The sequence below is a fragment of the Haliotis asinina genome, chromosome 4 (genome assembly GCF_037392515.1).
Source record: "Haliotis asinina isolate JCU_RB_2024 chromosome 4, JCU_Hal_asi_v2, whole genome shotgun sequence".
Taxonomy (NCBI): domain Eukaryota; kingdom Metazoa; phylum Mollusca; class Gastropoda; order Lepetellida; family Haliotidae; genus Haliotis; species Haliotis asinina.
The window spans coordinates 54,541,695-54,564,481 of record NC_090283.1 but is presented as its reverse complement, the minus strand read 5'-3'; the positions used below and the strand labels follow the sequence as shown (position 1 = coordinate 54,564,481).

The window sequence follows — 22,787 nt, the reverse complement described above, 5'->3', positions numbered from 1 at the left end:
ATCGCTGTTAGTTTTCCTTCATTGAGCTGACCCACCACTTCTTTGTTGTTGTGAACTGGTGGAAGAAAAGTGATTCTGTCTAGTGTGTTTGGTGAGGTCTTTGACTGTTGGAAATGTCTTTCAGCAGGCACGACATGTAAATGATTGACGCGAAGCTGTGCTGAGTGGACTGTCTTTGTGTTGACTTTTTATATGTCTCTGTAAAAACATCGAGAATATATGACGTTTCCAAATGATGCATAGTGTAAGTCCAGTTCGATTGAAGTGCAGTACGTTATGAGGGATTCATTTTTCACTGTTATTTTGAGACAGTATAAATGTAATCTAGCAAACGATGTGGATGTGAAGAAGAATATTCTGAAATACAATGCCAAAATTATTATGACATTTGTTGTGTTGTTCATTCAAGGAACGTATTACTGATAATGTCCTAAAACTGGTTATTTCAACAGAAATTGTTTATGAAGGTTTCTTTTAAAAAAACAAAAACAAACAAAAACACTCGTACCTTCACTCAAGGGTTCTATCAGTCCAAACTCTGAGGCACCCTTCTGGTAGGGGAGGAAGAAAAGGTTCGACTGGTGTATGAAGCCAGTTGGGAGGAAGTAGGGTTGAGACCTTAAGTCTATCACTTTTATAAGAGTGGAAGCAAAACAAAAAAATATGTTGATCTAAGACACTGACAATATATATGCGACGCAATACACCAGAGGATGCTATTCAATTCGATTTCAATACATTATTGACACAGGTGCGTTGTGATCACAATAGACATTCAACCCTCTGTTGACAGGTGTGGTAACAACTATATAGCTGCGACGCAGTAATAGCAGGGCTATTCAATTTGATATCAATATATTACTGACAGAATGTGTGTCACCAACGGTATATCTCCGACGAAATACACCAGGGGGTGGTATTCATTTCAATTTGAATACATTATTGACATAAGGCGTGGAACCAATGGTTATCTGCGACGCAATACACAATGGGGGTGCTATTCAATTCAATTTCAATACATTATTGACACAAGGCGTGACACTGATGGTATATCCACGACGTAGGAACACTGGGTCTATTAAGTTCAATTACAATACGTTATTGACACAGATGTACCAGCTATTCAGTCCAAAGAGTTAATGACATCTAGGAGTGCCAGTGTATAGAAACCTAATCAATTCGATTTCAATACATTACTGACACAGCTGCGCCATGAGTACAGTGGGTATTCAACCCACTGTTGACATAAGGACAATACCTTTTCAACCCACTGTTGACATAAGGTCATTAGGTAAGCTGGTGACGTCAGAGCACCGCAAATGTGGTGTGATACATCTTCTTTATTATCTACTCGGGACCTTCAAGGGTCTGATTTTGATTGCACGCGAAAAGTGAAGATATGACCAGTGTTGACTTGCAATAATAATACATGCATAGATGCAAACACTGATGTATTTGTCAGGTGATGATGCCCCTCCTATAGAATACTTTGACCAGCAACTTGTAAGAGGGGATGGTGGTGTTCATTTGTTCGACCTGCTGGACAGGGAGAGAAACAGGTATGCAGAGCACCTATCGCCGCAAAGCAGGGCTCGGTCATCGAGGCCCATTGACAGGGAAGAAACATGGGCATTTCTTGGGACTCTTATTGGACATGGGTGTCGTCAGGAAGCCAACCATTGCATCCTACTGGAGTGAGAGGGACAAAAACAGGCTGACAGCAACACTATCCTTCGGGGAAACCATGTCGAGGTGCCGCTTCCAGATCATCATGCGGTTCCTCTACTGCAGCTACAATTCCCTTGCACTGCCCGAGGGCGGCCAGGTCATAACATCCCTCCACAATATCAGGCCGGTCCTTGATCTTGTGAATGGATCCCTCGCAAACACTCACAGGTAAGCTACATCAAATGAGCCTGGTTAAAAACATGCATGTTTAGGATGTATGGTATGAGATGTTTTCTGGATGTAATCATAGAATCCATTAAAGATCCCATATAATCTAGGGTGTGCAAATACATGAATCACTCATTGGGATCGTCATAAATGAAACCCCGTCATTATAAATTTCTCATATCGATCTTTACTTACCTGAATTCGACCTTTTTGACAACAGCGCACAATTCTCAGCCGCGCACGAAATTTGAACCAATCACAGCGGCGCGCCTCCGTGACGTAATATGAGGTACATCTATGAGCGTCTATGCAGAATTCATCTACATTTCAGGGGGTGAACTATTTCGTTTACAGGTTTGTACAAACCTGAAATCGCGACAGCTGTTGTGAAAAATGAAAGCTATATGTTCTCTCAATCTACTACCATTTAGTTTTGTCTCCTGCTTTGCCTAGTTTCTGAGTTGCAATCCTTGTTTTCATAGACGATCGATTGGTGTCGCGAGGTTGTAATCTGTGTTAGGTGGAATAAACCGTTATTCTTGGTTTTATTTAAGTCTCATTTGTCCGTTAGTGAAATCATGAAATTGACATTTTTATTGGGTTTACCTAGTGCGAGAGAATGAAGTGCAGTTGTGTCTGGGTTCTGATCACTGATCTAATTTCTGCAGAGATGTTTGTGATGGAAGAGGAGAATGAGACGATAGCTGGGTTAGGAATTGATGAGAGTAAGTTTGGGAAGCGCAAGTTTCACCAAGGAAGGCGAGTGGATGGTGTTGCGGATACCCTTTTGAGTGTGCTGAGAAAGTGGGATCAGTAATTCATTCAGATTGTTGGAAGGCGTATGCAAGACTGAATGAAATGGGCTATGAGCATGTGACAGGAAGAACATAGTAAGGAATTTGCGAATGCAGAGAAAGGTGCGCGCACAAATAAGATAGAGTACATGGAGAGCAGTGAAAGCGTCCCTGCCCAGGTATGGAACAGCGAAAGGATTGTATGATAGTTATTTAGCGGAGTACATCGTGAGGAAGAAATATTTACTTTGTTCCGATGATCACTTTGTTACATTTATTACGTCTATCACCAATGTACAGATCTACTTTAAAAATGAGTGAAACGGAAAATATAGAAAATGGTGTACAAGGTGAATTTAATTGCAAGCGAAAATTTGTTCTAAGGTAAGTGAAGCGTTTAGATATTAGAAATCAATTTAACTTGCCTTATTTCTTTATGAGCAATGAAAAGGAAATGACTAGTAAATATGTGAAAATAATGTAGATTTCAACGAAATATTACATTAGTATTGGGAAATTTATATGACATCGTGATCTTCAAAAATCAGTAAACACTGCAATTGACAATAACATAAAACTAATGTTGAGGAATGAGGGTCTACAGTAGACTCTCGATTAGTATCCAAGGGTAATGTAATAGGTAAAACAAAGCCATAAAGCAGCGATAGTTATTCGCCGGAGTAAACAAAAAAGGCGGCTGCGTTAGTGCTCGCTTCGATGTAAATATGACTTCTGCGCATGTCTGTCACGTACACTTGCCTTACAATAATATTGTTACTTCGACCACAACCTCGCTTCCGAGTAAAAAATAATTTCTTCTGATAGTAACATATATATTTGATTGATGGACAGTGGGATTTTGCATGACATTGTAACATAACAATTTCACTTTTGGAAGTGATGCGGGGTCAGTATAATCTTACTTACTATAATATTGTCACTTCGACCACAACCTCGCTTCGGAAGAAGAAATCGTTATGTTGGCACAAAATCCTTTTGGCCAGTAATGTGTAGGAAGTAATCTTGATTTTTATAACTGGATGAAAAGAAATGTCACTAGCATCTTCTATCCTGGAAGCGAGGTAGGGGCGAACCATCTGATTTAGTATATAACACAGGCTTCAACAATGCTCGCTTTGCACACACAAACATCCATTCTAGCACAAAGTACGGGGTCCGGTGGACACCATCACCCGATCCAAAGCAGCAACGCAACAATTCGCCATGTCTTTGCTGACGTCGAGAAATCCGCAAAATGACAAGCTTCCTACACAATTCCTATACTACTAACTGAAAAGCGTTCTTCCTATGACGTCACTGCAGGACTCAGGCGACAGTTACGTAACCTGTCTGTGGTTTTGTTGGTGGGCGAGAGAGAAGCAGATGGCTTTTTGGCGACTTTTTTAAACGCTCGGTATGAAATAACCACAATTTTTTTTAAGAGCGAGTTTGGTGTTCCGCTTAGGACAAGTCTTTCATATGGGATCGTCAAAGGAGTTAAAAAAAATGAGTTTAATCGTACTGTAATCCCATTTTAGTGAATGAATTCTAACATCACCTGAACCTGATGTTGCATAAAATATTGACATGTTTGCATCAAAACCTTTCACTTTTTTTCAGGCTAGCCCAGAGTGTTTGCGTGGATGAAAAAGGTGGTTGGCTTCAGGGGACGATAGCATCTTGTTCAATACATGGCTAACAAGGAAGCACACAGTTGTGGATCCTTGCCGAGGCGGGTACTAGATACACCAATCAAGTTCGGATAAACAAGGGCAGGAACCTTACAGGACCACCACCCAGGGCAGGTCTTGGGCACAATGTGGTCATGGATTTGATGGACCCTCATCTCGACAAGGGTCACCACTTCATCTGCGACAATGTCTTCAGCAGTCCGTCTCTCTGCCATGCCATATTTGACAGGAAGACATTCTGCACGGGAGTTGTCGCCGTCCGGAGGAAGGGAATGCCGAGCTCTTTCGTTGGGAAAAGACAACCACGGAGCTCGATAATTGTGAGAAGATAGGGTCCACTGCTGGCCGTGCTCAGACAGGTAGTTCTTCACAATTTTTTCTGCAATGTGTAGTAGAAGGTATATATATTTTTAATAAGAATTTACCTGTCCTGTATGGAAGATTAGTCATTATGATGTCTGTTGCATATGGCGATCTTCTTTTTAACACATATCTCGATACAGATTTATGAAAGTGAAATATCTTATTTTTATTTTGAAGATGTGTAGAATTTAATGACTTATTGAATGCTCAACATGTAATGTTTCCTTTACAGAAAGGAAGATGGGCTTATTAACTCACGGGCCGGTATGTTACCCTCACTTCAGTCGTTCAACTCGACAACACCTTGATGGGGGAGTTCACCTTGGGGATCAACTTATTGCACTTTGGCAGGCACCCGGAAGTAGAAATCTATTCTATAGTGTGTGCTCGCGCCTTTAGGAGTAAGCGAAGCGCGTCTTATATACAGGAAAAGCACACGAGAGCAGGCTGATCTCCGTTAGGAGGCATTTTAGACGACTTTAGAGGTCATTTTCGTGTTTACTGGCAAAAATTTAATTTAAAAATTGAAAGACGAGAGTTTAAAATCACGATTTTTAGTAACGCTCCAAAAAAGCTCAATCGTTAGTAATGGAAGGGAAATTCCGAATGCCACAACTTTAACGCGCACGGTTGGTGAGTTGTATTTTTGCTTGTCGCTTGATTAAACTTTGTTCATTTCACTTGCTTAGCAATGGCTGTTAGGAGAATGGTGTATGATGATTTGTATGAGTTGTGTAGGGATGATAGAAAGCTGTTGGAAGCGTTTGGTTTGATTGGAGATTTTAGTGTGAAGTGGGAGTATGGAAAAACGGAAAGATTCGAGTCGGAGTGAGGGTTATGTGTGGCGTTGTTCAAATAAGAAATGTAACCAGAAAATTGTAGCAAAGCGTCATTCTTAGTTTTTTAAGTCTCATTTGTCCGTTAGTGAAATCATGAAATTGACATTTTATTGGGTTTTGAAAGGGCGAGAGAATTTTGTGAAAGTGCACTTGCGTTTGGGTTCTGTTCACACTTTGGTCGACTGATATAATTATTGCAGAGATGTGTGTTTGTTTCTGATGGAAGACGAGAATGAGGTGGATTGATTAAAGTGGAGATTGATAAGAGTAAGTTTGGGAAGCGCAAGTTTCACCGAAGAAGGCGAGTGGATGGTGTTTGTGGGTATCCGGAAAGAAAGTAACAGGAAGTTGTGAAAAAGCGTGATGCGGATACCCTTTTGAGTGTGCTGAGAAAGTGGGTGCGCCCGGGATCAGTAATTCATTCAGATTGTTGGAAGGCGTATGCAAGATTAAATGAAGTGGGTTACGAGCATGTGACTCACAGTAAGGAATTTGCGAATGCGGAGAATGGTGCGTGCACTAATAAAATTGAGAGTACATGGAGAGCGGTGAAAGCGTCCCTGCCCAGATATGGAACAGCGAAAGGGATTGTATGATAGCTGATTTGTGGAGTACATTGTGAGAAAGACATATTTACGTTGTTCCGATGATTCTTTTGTTACATTTCTTACGTTTATCCGCCGTGTGTTCGACCCCCCAAAAAACCCCATGAATACTTCAAAATTATTGAAATTGAAAACAAAGAAACTGATGCTCAAGATGAATTTAATGCAAGCGGAGATTTGTTCTTGTAAGGTAAGTTAAGCATTTTGATATTAAAAAATGAGATAAACTTACCTTCTTTGCTTAATGCCCCCCTGAAACTCACCTTTCTAATTTTTTACAGCTGAAATATGAGATTTTCAAGAAATCTAATACAGAAGTACTGGGAAATTTATATGACATCGTGATCTTCAAAAATAAACACTACAACTGACAAGGCATAACATTGTACAAACCTAAAATAACGTTGAGGAATGGAGATTTTACTATTTACTAATGCCTCACTATGGAGTAATTGAACATTCATTAGTACAAATTACGGTGTATTTTGATTATTGTGATTATTTCAAGATTGAGTTTTTCTAGTCATTATTCAAAATAATTATTCGATGTTTCTTATCTTTACTTTACAGTTAATGCCTATCAGACGTTCTTGAACACTCATGGTAAAACCCAACCTCCGTCTGGACTTCCACATGTCCCTTCACTGACTGAACACTCATGTGACGAAAAGGACTAGCAGACCAAGGACCCAGCCTCCTTCCCTACGACTGACAGGCCGCCACTTCTTTGAAAGTGCTGACTGGAAAGAGGAAACGGTGTGTCCTCTGTAGAAAGCGACAGAGGACCACAGATAGCTCTGCAGGAAAGGTCAGGACTTGGTGCCCGCTGTTTCCGCCACTATCATCGCTCACATGGAAGAGTGAACGGCAGCATGTACTGACATAGTATCCCTTCAGGCAGTTTCGCCATTTGTGTGCGTCAGCTATGACTTAAGCGGTATTCACATCATAAGAGCAAAATCACGGTGAAATGTGTATAAATTATTGCATGTGAATATATCCTAATATCATTTGATTGTGTGGATATGACTTACGCCGTATTTGCAATATTGCAGCAAAGATCACGCCGACTTACTGCTTATAAAAATATCGGATGTAGGTATTCTTCATGTGATTTGAGTGTAAGGATTACGCCGTGTATGCAACACTAAAAGCAGTCATGGCGAGTTGATGAACATAAATGTAGTGAATGTTAATCTCCTTACAATGATTTAATGGTGAGAATTACATGTGCGCCGTATTTGCAATATTCAAGCAAAATCACGGCGAATCATTATATATATATATATACACACACACACTTGTACCATATATGTCATGTAAATAAATATGTTTATTGTATGAGAGATTTCTTTCCATTGTCGTATATATCGGAATAGAGTGAGTTTAGTTTTACGCCGCTCTAAGTAATATTCCAGCCATATGGCGGCGGCCTGTAAATCCGAGTCTTGGCCAGACAGTCCAGTGACCAACAACTTATGCATCGATCTGCGCAATCGGGAACCGATGACATGTGTCCACCAAGTCAACAAGCCTGACCACTCGATCTCGTTAGTCGCCTTTTACGACAAGCATGGGTTGCTGAAGGCCTGTTCTACCCTGGGACATATCTGAATCTGAGGTTAAACGTTGCGAGAACTTTCATTTTGAATGAACTAGAAAAACACGTCAATCTTAACTGTTAGCAGGCATAATGAGTATTAACATACTTTTAATCGTATTTCTCAGAGTGTCTAAAATACGAGCATTTGTAACTTTTGGCAATGATGGTAAGAATATTCTAACCAATATAGCATATCTATCCCAATTTCTTGTTATGACTATGAAATAGGTTTTTGTTGCCTTATAACTATTTCCATTATACGTATATAGTAATTGTAAAGAGTTAGGGGTGGAGCAACGGAGGTTGTCAGGATGTTCTGCTCCACCTGAACCGTCAGTTTCTCAAATTACATAAAAAAACGGATAAAAAGAAAATTCTAGCAAGTAATAAAACCAATAAAAATTTTACTTTGTTCGTTATTCTTACATAAATTACAATTCAGTTTAAAGATAGGCAACTGCAAGGCGAACTCAAGTTTTCCTAGTCTAGTGGCATGTCCGTTACTACATTCCAGGGAAAAAATATTATTTCTGCAATTTCTATATTTTTTTTATCCCCCAAGAATAACTAAGGTGCTCAAAGGCAATGCCCAGATTGCAGCACTGTAGTTATTTTAAATCAGCTGTAAGACTCTTTAAAACTACCTATGTAACTGTAGACTTTCCGAAATAATATCCCTGCTAAAAAAACTTCGACTTACCCTGAGTCTGTTATGTCTCCAACTGTTTTAGAACGAGAGTATGCAATGTGACGTCATTCTACTTCCGATGACACTCACAGCAGAAAACAACGAACGTTAGAGGGAGAACAATGCAATTTATTAGAGAGGTTGAGCAGCGCGACGTGTACATGTACGGCTACGTGTAACTTACACGTACGCGTACACGCTACAAAACTTGTGTGAACATGAGTAAATCTTACGTGTACGGGTACGTGTGCTGGTACATTACATGTGTATGTAAAACGGCCTTTGATTGGTCAAATTTTCCGACTTGGACAAGTCTGTAACATGCTTACATTCGTGTGAATAAAGTTAGTAATGGCGGCAAATATAAATCTTTTGGCTGCTGTGGAAGATAACGATGATCTTTTGTTGCTTTCTGCTTTGAAAGAAGATGATATTTTGCCCGAAAGATACATTAATTTACATGAACTTACTAACGATCAGTGCCGTAAGTGGTTCAGATTTACTAGAGAAGATTTATTCACACTCAAAGCAACCCTACTGCTGCCTGACGAATTCCACTGCTCGAATCGTACAACTTGTCCAGGCATTGATGGTCTGTGCATTCTCCTTAGAAGACTCTCCTATCCAAATCGGCTTGAAGACTTAAAGCACTTTTTTGGTCGATCGACTTCAGAATTGTCTCACATTTTTTAATACTGTTTTAAATTACATTTATGATATGCACAATCATTTACTGGACAATCTAGACAAACCCTGGCTATCACATGATCATCTGGAAGATATGTCTCGTTCCATTCATTACCAAGGTTCACCTCTCACTAACTGCTGGGGGTTTATTGATGGTACTGTGCGACCGATATGCCGGCCTCAACAAAACCAAAAACTCGTTTTCAATGGACATAAACGAGTACATGGTTTAAAGTACCAGAGTATAGTAACACCGAATGGAATGATAGCCCATTTGTATGGCCCCATTGAAGGCCGCCGCCATGATGCTGGTATGTTACGAGAAAGCGATGTTGAAAAAGATATGTCAGAGAATATGACATTTCGAAACAATGTATTTTGTGTATATGGAGACCCAGCATATCCAGTTTCACCTTACATAATTGCACCATACAGAGGAGGAGTGATGACAGCTAATCAAGCTCTATTCAACAAGAAGATGTCAGCCGTCAGAATCTGTGTTGAGTGGACTTTTGGCAAGCTGCTCACACTATTTGCATTTCTAGATTTCAAAAAGAACCAAAAACTGTATTTGCAGCCAGTTGGTAAATACTACAAAGTTGCTGCTATCCTCACAAACTGCCACACGTGCCTGTATGGAAGTGAAACTAGCTCTTTCTTTCAGCTCGATCCACCATCAATTACATACACAACTAAACTAGATCATAACTGTTCCAGACCTGTGCTTTCATGTAGAATGTGTTAGCAGAGTTTTATGCCGCTTTCAGCAATATCACGGCGAGAAACACCAGAAATGGGATTTATACATTGTACCCATCTGGGGAAATTGAACCCAGTTCTTCAGCATGACAAGCGAATGCTTTAACCATTAGACTACCCTACCACACCCCTTTCATGCAGCGTTACAGGGGCACAGCTAAGCCATTCTGTATGCGTGGGCGAAATAATAGTATTAATTGAATGAGAATTTAATGAATTTTTTAAAGACAAAGATATTTCATTGCTACAATTACAGTCATCTATTTGTAAGCAATTTCCTAAGCGAATACCGTAGCTATGCTCCTGTTAGTGATTTATTGATTCTAAACATAACTGCATATTCCATTGTCACATATATTTATTCAATGCAAATCTGTTAGAGGTACATTTGAAGTTACACCTTGATTCTTCTGAATTTGTTTTGGCACATTTCCTTCATATAGATTATTTGTTAATAAATTTTTGTAAGAATTCAAACAAAGCTGTCTTTTCTTTGCTTTCCATCTCCATTCTTTGTCTCCTCTTCTCTCTCCTGTTCAAATCTTTCCCTCTCAAGTTTCAATTCTTCCTTTCTAATGTTCAGTTCTTCTCTTCTCAGCTCTACCTCCTGCTCCGACTTACATTTCAGGTAGTCTAGCACGCTGGTGCTGCTTCTCCTCTTATTAAGGGTTGTCTCCTCCGAGTGATCTGAATTCAGGTAACAAATATTCATATTTAAGACCCTATTTAAGACAACAACAACAACAACCCCCCAAAAACATTCATATACCATTGCTACTTTGCGTAAGTTTTACATCAAGATGTTTCACATTGTGTTTTCAATATATAGGAAAGAATCACAAACCTTTACTCATACCCTCCATAGCTCTCTTTCTGTTTTCTTTCCCTTTATTCTCAATCGCAATTTTCTTTGACTTTTCCTCCTCACGATTCCTATCCTCTTCCTCCCTGAGTTCTGATATTTCTTCCAAGAGAGCTATCTTTTCATCAAATTCCTCTGGGTTGCCAGAAATGGAAAACAACAATATCAGAGGAGTAGTATTGTAAAGATCTACTAAACCTAAATATCACAAAATGATTACTCTAAGATTTCCAATTTAATTCAACTTGAATTAAACAGTAATGTCAAAAACAATGTTAATTTTTTAACATATACATATATATTTTTTATTTCGTCTAGGTGAAAACCCTACGCACATTATGCACATTTCTGACAAGACCTAATCTGTTTACAACAACCTGTTTTGCATTTTCAAACTGTATTGCGTAGATTTTTGGATAAATATTAATATAAGTAAATAGATTTGGGCTGTTTGTTATCTTAGCGGCTCATTATAACCGATCTACGCTTTTTAATATTCAAATTGGATAGCCTATGCTATAGGCTATCTACACATGCGTAAAATTAACTGTTACATAATTTATTACCTTCTTAAATCTTCCGCAGTTTTCTGTTTGAACTGGTCCAACATCAAATGCGTCCTCTCACGAACTCGCCTTGTATCGACACTAAAGTTTGACCGTGTAGTTGTCAAATTGTCTGCTACTGCTTGCCATTTGCCCTTGTCTTTGAACGGGTTGGAAGCCAACACTTCCCTGAGCAGTGTCACATCGTCTTTTTCAGAGAACCTGACTTGGGTTTTGCGTTGTGCCATACTGAAATTCGTAATTACTCATAATGCACATGTCTGCAACATATATAAATAATATTGACAAACTATTGATATCAACGATTCTAACGATGACCTTCAGGAATGATAGGCTAAATATCGAGTCTAAAATATTGCAAATAACTCGCTATATTTCACAGAAACTTGTCACAATTTTAATACTGGATGATACCTTGATACTTATATTAATATACTATCTTTAGGATTCAACAGTCTGTTCAGCTGTTTTTTAAAAAATGCTCACAAGTTTTCATTTACGTGTATCCTTCGAAGTAGGCGACAGCGGAAACTTGTAGGACGACAGGTTAGCAAATAGTGATGACGTAATACACACGTATATAGGGGAATCCCCTAATCACCCGTAGCCGTACATGTACACGTCGCGCTGCTCAACCTCTCTAATATACAAACAAGACGTGACATTACTTTAAACGGATATAGTGTAGCTAACATGACTTCCGGAAACACGTCTACGTAAGTAGTTTTTAATATTACTTTGCAATTCCGTCGATTTAATGTCTAAAACAATCTCCGAATGACGAAATCGCCTGACATATACGAGTCAATCTGTCGAACTACTCATTAGTCATTACTGTTAGTTCTTGCGAATTTATATACATATATTAATTGAACTTGCAACTACAATATACATACAAGACGTATGTGTGATAATAATCTTGGCTAAGGAACATTTTAAACATGAATAAGATCTCGGAACCGTGGTGCAATTACTGTCAGTTACAATTACAGTAATACACATTGCTTGCAAGGTAAATAAGGGTGAAGTTTTGAGTAAATCGTCACTCGTTGTGAAGTTTTTAACCCCCCTGGATGCCACATAGAAATAACCCGTGCGTCATCGCTGTGCCGAGTGTATCTGAGCGAGGCGCTATGAAAACTGCACACATTAGGCTAAATTGTACGTCAAATGGTGTTACCCACCAACATAAAAATCCACACTGTTAAAGTACGGTCATTTCCTGTTCTGTTCATGTAAATACTTTATATTATTTTCTTCTATAAACGTAAGTTGCTTGTCCAAAATGCATACAATGTTAATTTAGAGAATTTTCCACGGCAGCCATTTTGTGTGCATGGCGCATCGGGCTAATCGTGGTCTCGATAAATCTCAAATTTGAAGTAATAAACAAAACATCTTACCGTAGCCAGTTTGATTCACAACTGAGATGTTGAAAATGAAATATCTAACGAAAAGGAAGCCAGCGAAATCGCCCATTACAAAATCGTTAAAATTTGTGAGACGCCATTTGTCACAAGTCTTTGAAGGGCACTTAAAAGTGAAATACAAAAGAATGAAGATTTGTTATGGATGTCAACTTCTTTATATGAGAACACAACGTTTCGGAGTTAATGCTTACTCCATCACGAAATTTGGTTACACTACAATGTTTTCCCATGAGTGTCTTGCCGGAAAAAACTGTTCGTGATATATGAATGAAATCTTACACCTAAAATCTGTATGAAGTGTCTTCGTTCAATTTTGAATATTGACGTAAAACATGTACTGTGAGATAATTATTGACGTTTTTTTCAAAAAATACTGAAACGAATCTACAACTAAAAATATTTAGTAAACAGTGCAAGAATGTTTTTCGGTGCAGTGAATCTAAATTATTCGTGCTATTTTCATAAAATTTTATTCGGTAAAATTCAGAAATAATCAAGCATTTTTTAATTTTACTTCCTTGCCCACCAGAAGCATTTAATATGGTTCCCGTGATGTCGTTCGCTCAAACACTCCTACCGTGCGATGGCGGTCACGTCATCGAAATTTGCATACAGACGAATGAAAGTGTTAGTCTCGTATCTACTTGTCTAGAGAAAGAAGCAGTTGTTGTTTCATTCAAAACCATTATGAAGAATAGAAATGGAAATGTCACAATTAAGAAAATATGAAGCATAAATCCTTGGAAAGAGCAAGATCTATTGTGATGGCAACAGCTTTGCATATTTGAAAATGTCGCCGGCAATGTTAAGCCGTGTGTCTGGTTTCGGATTTACTTTATTTTGTCCTGCAGTTTACAATTCTGTTCGACAGCAACTGAGAAGGTAAGTTGCCAGAACCATATGTCGTAATCGTTGGATAAACGTGAATGATTTGGCTTGGTAATTCATGGAATCTGCAATACCGCCGTATTTTATACATGATAAACGCAGTGACCTCATGCAACGTGCTGGACGTCATATGCTTAGGGCCATTGCAAGTTAGGCGATGTTGCCAGAATTCAATTCCCGTCCCCTTCGGTTTCTGTCATGCGGTACGTAAGGCATACATGGCAATGTCAGTGTATTACCTGATATGTGTGAGAAAATTCGATTTCGTTGTGATTTTTTTATTTCGTGAATGTTGTTAATTTGTCCGGTGATCTGAGTCTGAACCTCGTGAAACTTTCCGTCGATGTTCAGTTCAATCCATGGCCGTACTGTGACATGTGTATATCCATATTACACTGAATTGACATAATTTGAGCGGAAAATGTTAATTTTAAAATTATTGTTTTACCATGCAAATGTGTTAATGTAATAAGATTTAGATTGAAATCACAGGAGAGTTTGAGAAAACGGGCATGAAAGTAGTTCGCCGCGCCTGCTCGTGACATTTACCCCACAAAGTGATTTTGGCTACTAATACGTTATTCCAACTTCGAAAGTGAACTTTATCGAGCAATTGTGAAACTAATGAAAACCAATAATTTTTACGAACATTTTCATCACAATGAATAATGATTTACTGAGAACCATACCTTTATTAAATCCTTCCAGCAATACGTATTACTAAATACGTATTATGGAAATAGTTATAGAGCAATAATAACTTATTTCATAGTCTTATCCCAAAAAATGGTGTAGGTATGCTACATCGGTTAGAATATTATTCTCGCCAAAGAGTTACAAATGCTCATATCTTAGGACAATCTCAGAAATAAGACTAGCCTTCTGTTAATACTCAGTATGCTTGTTAATGTTTATTCATTGTACAATATATAGTATCTCCTTCCGAGCACTTAGTAAATATTTCAACCACATTACTCCCAGATAATCCATTTGGGTTTTTTTATGATTTTTTTATGGCCACACAAAATGTATATTCTTACTATTCCGGTAAGTAAACTATATTACAGTCTTGTCCACACTGGTACAATATGGCACACGAGTGATATGATAATTTGAAATATACTGATATCGTTAACTTGTTGTGCTTTATGTATGACATGTAATAAGGGTAGTTATGTTTTTTGTTAAATTAGATATTCACAAAATTTCATTACTGACCAACATTTCATTGGCTGTATCATATGAAGTAAACAACCATGTAATTGGTAATAAAGTGCTTCAGATTCCTCTTTTTGTAGTACGTTGAAATGTTTTGCCTAAGTTTGTTATCAAGATGTGTATTAGGTAACATGTGCAGGTATATTTTCAAAGTATATCTTCATAAAAATTAAGTTACATGCAGTGTCACAAAGTCTGTTACAACACTTTGTTTTCTAGAGATGAACAACTGTAAAAATATGTCTAGTAACAGTTAATATCGGCAACTTTGAACTTTAGTTCTAATCATACATATAAAACAATGAAAAGAAATCTATCATATGCATATTTATATATACATGGAAGACGTATGGTGTAAGTACATCTACACAATAATTCGCCGTGATTAAATATTGCAAATACGGCGTACATATTAATCGCACCGTTAAATAATTTAAGGGATATTTACATTCACCATATTTACATACAATTGCTCGATATAATTTAAGTATTGCATTTATGGCGTAATCCTTATACTCAAATCATATGAAGAATATTTACATCAGGTATATTAATACACCGTAATTCGCCGTGATTTTTGCTGCAATATTGCGTAACTCATATTCTCACAATCAAATGATACTAAGATATTTACATGCAATAAATTTATATACAATATATCACCGTGATTTTGCTCTAATATTGTGAATAGGGTGTAAGTCATATTCTCACAGAAATTATTAACAGTGGACTGACGCACACAGAAGGGGGATACTATGTCAGTACATACAGCCGTTCACTCTTCCATGTGAGCAATGATAGTGGCGGAAACAGCGGGCACCAAGTCCTGACCTTTCCTGCAAAGCCATCTGTGGTCCTCTGTCGCTTTCTACAGAGGACACACTGATTCCTCTTCCTTCCAAGGCAGAGCTTCAATGAAGTGGCGTCCGGTCAGTCGTCGGGAAGGAGGATGGGTCCTTGGTCTGCCAGTCCTCCTAGTCACATGAGTGTCGTTCTACCATGAGTGTTCAAGAACGTCTGATAGGCATTAACTGTAAAGCGAAGAGAAGAAACATTGACTATACTGGTAATTATATCAAATAATCACCAGAAAACCTCATTCTTGAAGAATCACTATGATTTATAGTAATGGAAAAACATTACTCCATATTTTAGGAAGTGAGGCATCAGGAAGTACACTTTGATAGCAATAATATATTAAGACTATCGATAACTATCTAATTGATGAGTCGTTATTAAAATTGATTAAAATTTTCTTCCACATCTTCACGGGGCGCAGATGGGGATCATACAGTGCAATGAGTTGATCCCCAAGGTCCACTCCCCCCCCGTCCAGGTGGTGTAGAGTCGAGCGACGGAGGGGAGAGTGACAGACCGGCCCCTTGAGTTAAGCCCATCTTGCCTTCTGTAAAGGGAACAGTAGATGTTGAGCATTCAATTATCAAGTTATTAAATTCTACACATCTTCGAAATAAAATTAACATATTTCGCTTTCATAAATCTGTATTGTGATATTATGTGTTAGCCACAAGTAAAAGAAATCATAATGACTAATCTGCCAACAAAGGACACACAAAAAGATCACTGCCAGCAGTGGATCCTATCTTCTCACAATTGTCGAGTCCCTTGGTGGTCTTTCCCAACAAAAGAGCTCGGCATTCCCTTCCTCCGGACGACGACAACTCCGTGCAGAAAATCTTCCTGTCAAGTAGAACATGGCAGAGAGACGGACTGCTGAAGAAGTTGTCGCAGATGACACTTCCATCAAGTGCATGACCACACTGTGCCCAAGGCCTGCCCTGGGTGATGGCCCTCCAAGGTTCCTGCCCTTGTAGATCCGAACTTGATGGGTGTATCCAGTACCTGCCTCGGCAAGGATCCACAACTTCACTTCCCATCTGTGTGCTTTCTTGTTGGCCATGTATTGAACAAGACGAAGTCGTCCCTTGAAGCCAACCGTCCTTTCATCAACGCAAACACTCTGGGCCAGCTTGAATAAAAGTGAAAGGGGTTGATTACTGGTATGCAATTTCTGGTTCTTGTGATCGTCAGAACTCATTTGATTATTTACTAAGATCTGATTAAAGGATTCACTGATTACATCTAGAAAACATTTCGGAGTATTCATCCTAAAAATGTGTGTGTGTTTATCCAGGCTAATTTGAAATAGCTTACCTGTGAGTGTTTGCAAAGGATCCATTCACAAGATCATGGCCTGGCTGCCCTTGGGGCACTGCATGAGAATTGAGCTGCAGTGGAGGAGCCGCATGATGATTTGGAAGCGGCTCCTCGACATGGTTTCCCCGAAGGATGGTGTTACTGTCAGCCTGTTTTTGCCCCTGTCACTCCAGTAGGATGCAATGGTTGGCTTCCTGACGACACCCATGTCCAACAAGAGTCCAAGAAATGCCCACATTTCATCCCTGTCATCGGGTCTCCATGACCGAGCCCTGCACTGTGGTGATAAGGTGCGGCCCTGCAGGTACTGCTCTGCATACCTGTTTGTCTCCCTGACCAGCAGGTCGAACAAATAAACACTTCCATAACTCAATCACAAAACTACGTCACTACAGTGACTCATAACACCAGCGCTGGTGTATGCAGTATCTAATTAATTAGTATGCAGTATTTGTACGTCCTGCTTTACTAGCCCATTGTCCCCATCTCTTTAGAAAGAAAAACATTAACAAAACTTTGGTTGAATTCACATAATATATCTGTTATGTTTTATGTTAGGCTGGTGTTTTTTCAATGTATATTACTTAACAATATTGCTTTAAATGTTACTGGTGAAAGTAATATTTCTTACTTTTTGTGAATTAGATGTATCTACATCCTGAAACTTTATACTGTTGTGTTGTTTACATTCACTATTTATATTGAAAATATATTCAGACACAATCCCATTGTGTTCATAGTGCTAGACTATATGTAACAAGTATGTGTTGACCACCTGTGTGCTTGTTGAAATTTTCAATATGCGTATACTGGTATGACTTTCCCTTCAGTTCAGGTTTTAAATATATCAACTAAAACATCAATAACGAATGTACTGTCTATGGTACCAATGTATTACGATTAAAAAATCCAAATTGCAAATCAGTCATCATACTGATTCTACTTCGCCACTTCATTTGTTACTGCTTGACATTAGTAATAATTTCAGTCCAGGCTTCCGAAATTGAACAATAAAGATAATTTTTACTTACCTCTCCTTTCTTCAACGTCTTCTATATTGGGGTCAGACTCTGAGTCGGAATCGAGTGAATCGACAGCTATGTCCGACTCCCTGAAATCACTGTCAGTACCATATCCAACTGTCACATGGGGGCTATTTTTTTTTATTCATGAATATTCATACTCTTGACGGGAAGCAAACTTTTTTATATATTTCCTCGAGTATTCCTCGCGTTGATTGCTTACTCAAAACAAGCTCTTGATATTCTAACTAAAGTCATGTCTTAATTAACATTTTTTTTGTCTACATTTCAACGAAATCATTTGAAATCTAGGTCTTTATTGTTTGACTGGGCCTCTGGTACCCTTTGTGACGTGAAAGTCATAGGTCGCGTAACACGGGATTTTGTTCCAGACGAACAATTGCCTACATGGGAGCGGTGCGCGGTGGAAACTACCGATAGTCGATAGAAACACGTACACATAATTCTTAAAATATGTCCTTAAGTAACACCTGATTTATTAACGAATACTTACAGACACTTTAGAAGTGTAATGCTTCAGCAAAAACAAAAAAAACATGTGAGCTTGCAATAGTCCGTGAGTGAACAACTGTGTGAAAGCCTACGATGCATCCATCACCATGAAACAAATATATTCATTCCGTCGCAGTTCAGATTTACTTAATCAAATCTGGGACATGAAGCTGGAAATTAAATGATAAATAAGCTATCATAATCTTTAAGTTATTTGTGTTTATTGCGTGTAAGCCTACAATATTGTTATCAGTGTCTACTTTTGAACGTCTTTTCAGAAAATTGTACATATCAACAATACAGAAATTTTACTAACACACACTCGTTCCGAAGACAAAATATACGGGCAATCTTCCCTGAGGACCATTGGTGCAGCTTTATCTTCTCGTGGGTGGTAGTGTTAGCGACCTTCAACTTCGATCGCCATTTTGTGTAAACTTCCGGCGAAAGAGCTTCGGCACCTTCTCTGTATTTTTACAAAATATGATATTCTACAGAACACAGTGGAGCGAAAACTGATGCAATATTTTCGGTAAGGGTTTCCACTGTGAATAACAATGTTTCCTTTCTTTTTTTAAATTAGATAGTGTAATATTGCAATGGCGTCAAGCTTGATCGTTATAGTGAAGGCAACATGATTTTAAACACGTCGATATGCAAGTTGTATGTACGTTAGAGTTATAATAATTATGCATACTTGTTGGAAAATGACTTTACTTTCAAATGTTACATCGTTTTGGATTAGGGGGTTGTCTATTTTTCGAATATTTTCATTTCCCTCCCACCTTGTTACAAAAGGACATATATTGTCCCTCTGGCACATTTATGCATTAACTGCGTGTAGTGTAGGGACAATGTCCCTGTGGCATCTAGGGGGTTGACCACCTGGATGCAGAGTGTTTTTTTCAGGCGCACATTTTCGTAAGGTTTGAAAAGTGAACGTTGTGCGAGAATTGCGCTCGCGTGGTACTGGATCTGCCTACGGCTATAAAATTACTGAGAAATGTAGAATAATTAATTTCCTATCCGTTGGTATAAATATAACTGCAGGGGTTTGAGAAATAGACAGTGCTAAAAGTTGTCCAAAACTTTTGTGTGTGTTGAAAAACAGTAACAGTAAATACGGCTTGATATATCTGAACGACATAAGTGTATATGAAATGGATGTATGTGCTAATGCATAACGTCATACTGACAAAATCTTAAATGACCTGCAACAAATGTCAAAAATCGATTTTCTTCTATGACGTCAAACGTCGACAGAGAGGTCATGCACGTGTAAAGATAAAGGGGCATAACTCCGCTATGGTTTACATTAGGTCAATGTAATTAAGATCACATGGAGAGAATTTGCTGTGGATACGGACAGTATACTCTCGTTATGTTTTGTTCACAGTGAACCAAACTATTCCAGTACAAAGTTCCACAATGTGAGATGATACCTTTTGGTAGTTTCACAATTTGTGAGGAAAAATGCCAGTGTACTACATCAAAAAGCAGGTAATAGCGATTTGGATGTCCCTATCCAATACATAATTTAGTTCTTAGATTCCCATATTCTCCTGTGTGTGTAGATGCATCATTATTAACGGAGTAACAGGCACATCTTCAAATGTAATGAAATTACTGAAAATAATGCGACATTTTAGTTGACATCACGGCATGTTTTGTGACGTCGGAAAAAGACGACTCTGGTTGATGATTAGTATATAAAAACCCCATTTATACGGCGAGATTTACTCGTGTGTATAATTTGCACATGTGTAAATTTACTTACATGAGTAAATCTGGTCGTATAAACGCATTTACACATTTTACGACCCTAAGTAAATATACACCTAGTTCTGGGTAGTTGTAAATATGTTACTACCCGTGAGTGAGTGAGTGAGTGAGTGAGTGAGTTAATATTTAACGTCACATCGGCAATATCTCAGCCATATCGTGACGAGAACATCTAATATCAAAATTAATTATGTGTCTGCTATAAAACCTGTCAACGACGGACAGTAAAACAACTAGAATATCACAAATGGAATTAAAACTAGCATGGAAAGTTAAAAATAACAACACCATTTGGACAATACACTATAAAATCAGGCTATAGATCGCCAACAACTGAAGGTAGATCACCAGACTAGGACCATGGGGACTTACAGTACCTTTGCTACCTACATGGACCCTAGTTGGATTTACACCATCCCTTCAGCCGCTGGCGAGTGTACAATATGCTAGCCACAATTAAAACAACACGAATACTACGATTAAAAACAGTGGTAGACTTAAATTTACTATCAATGTTTTTGGACTTACGTACCCTCTCAGGAGGACAATAATTTTACAATACTTCAACCCCCTTTGAGGGTACAGCCACTAACAATTCTAGTTACGAATCCAAACTACCAATTATTAAAATACATCTTTTTACAGAAACATATTGCTCAAAATTCAGTCAAAAAATCAATTTCTTTTAAAAAACCAAGAATTAAATGAAAACTAACGCTGCTAAAAAGATCCTTCATTGTTTTAACTGAAAAATACATATCCCTTGTGATGGAGAATTCAACACAGTCAAGCAGAATATGCTTGACTGTAACTCTCTCATCACAAGGGATACAGAAAGGAGGATCCTCACCTTTTAACAGGTACGCATGAGTATATCTAGTGTGTCCAATACGACATCGTCGTAGAATAACCTCTTCAAATCTGGACTGACAACCCAAGTGGGTATAGCCAATGTAAGGTTTTATCTCATGTAATTTATTCATACCCACTTGGGTGTCCCACTTCTTCTGCATCAGGTCACGGATATAACATCTAATAGTGGCTTTGTAATCACTGTGAGGAGTAAGTAGTGGTGTCACAGATTTGTTGAGTGCTGCTTTAGCAGCAAGGTCAGCCAATGTGTTACCAGAGATCCCTACATGGCTGGGTAACCAACAGAAGACGATGTCGTATTGGCCAGTAGCAAGATCATTATACAATTCAATAATTTCTGTTAAAAGTGGATGTTTACAAGAAATATTTTTAATAGCCTGAAGGCAAGAAAGAGAGTCGGAATAAATTATATATTGTTTGCGCTTAGGGTGTCTCTGAATATACCTAAGAGCTGTCAATATGGCGTTAGCCTCTGCGGTAAAAATAGAACTATTATCGGGTAATCTAGAAGATATTGTTCTGGATCCAATGACAGTGGCACAAGCCACAGCGCCACCGTCCTTGGACCCATCTGTAAATAAGGATTTATAATTGCTATATTTATGTTTCAATTGATTATATTCTTGTTTATACTGTAATTCGTTGGTTTCTGATTTTTTAAATGTCGTTAATGTTAGGTCAACGTGTGGCCTAACCAATTGCCAAGGAGGAGAAGAAAGAAGACGGGAAGGAGCTATATTTTCCAGCTCGATGCTAGAGGCTGCAAGAAATGGCTTAATTCTGAGCCCAAGAGGCGGAACAAGGGAAGACTTTTTGGTATACAAATCCTCGTAGAGAGGATTAAAGACACAATTAAATGCGGGATTAGACTCATTTGAAGCTAATTTTGTAATGTATTGTAAAGATAGTTTTATACGACGTAAGTTGAGAGAAGGCTCATCAGCTTCGACGTATAGACTGTCAATAGGAGAGGTTCTAAAAGAACCAAGACAAAGTCTTAGGCCTTGGTGGTGCACAGGATCAAGTAGTTTTAGGTTGCTTTGACAAGCTCCACCATATACGATGGAGCCGTAATCAAGTTTAGATCGGATCAGTGATCTATATAAGTGGAGAAGGGTAGTTTGATCCCCTCCCCATTTTGAATTGGAAACAACCTTTAATAAATCGAGTGCCTTCAGGCATTTGGCTTTCAGGGATTTAATATGCGGCAGAAAGGTCAAATGTGAGTCAAAAATAAGTCCCAAGAATTTAGCCTCCTTGACCACTTTGATTGGGGTACCACTGAGAAATAGTTCTGGGTCCTTATGGGGTTTGTATTTACGACAGAAGTGTATACAATTGGTTTTTGATTTAGAAAATTTGAAGCCGTTTTCAAGACACCATTTATCTATTTTGTTTAAACACAGCTGCAGTTGCCGTTCAATAGTATGCATATTTTTACCACGGCAAGAAATATTAAAATCATCCACAAATAAAAATCCATCGATTAAATCGTTTAAAACTTTAGATAAACTGTTGATCTTGATGCTA

General features: G+C 38.4%; 4 pseudogenes; 2 read left to right on the top strand and 2 right to left on the bottom strand.

Moving 5' to 3' along the window:
* Positions 1 to 1,437: 1,437 nt before the first annotated feature.
* Positions 1,438 to 7,074, top strand: LOC137281000 (piggyBac transposable element-derived protein 4-like; annotated as a pseudogene).
* Positions 7,075 to 8,830: 1,756 nt separating this feature from the next.
* LOC137280999 (uncharacterized) lies at positions 8,831 to 9,911 on the top strand (annotated as a pseudogene).
* Positions 9,912 to 10,369: 458 nt separating this feature from the next.
* LOC137280998 (uncharacterized) lies at positions 10,370 to 11,580 on the bottom strand (annotated as a pseudogene).
* A 4,062-nt stretch (positions 11,581 to 15,642) lies between these two features.
* On the bottom strand, positions 15,643 to 17,427 carry LOC137280997 (piggyBac transposable element-derived protein 4-like; annotated as a pseudogene).
* Between the last annotated feature and the right edge of the window lie 5,360 nt (positions 17,428 to 22,787).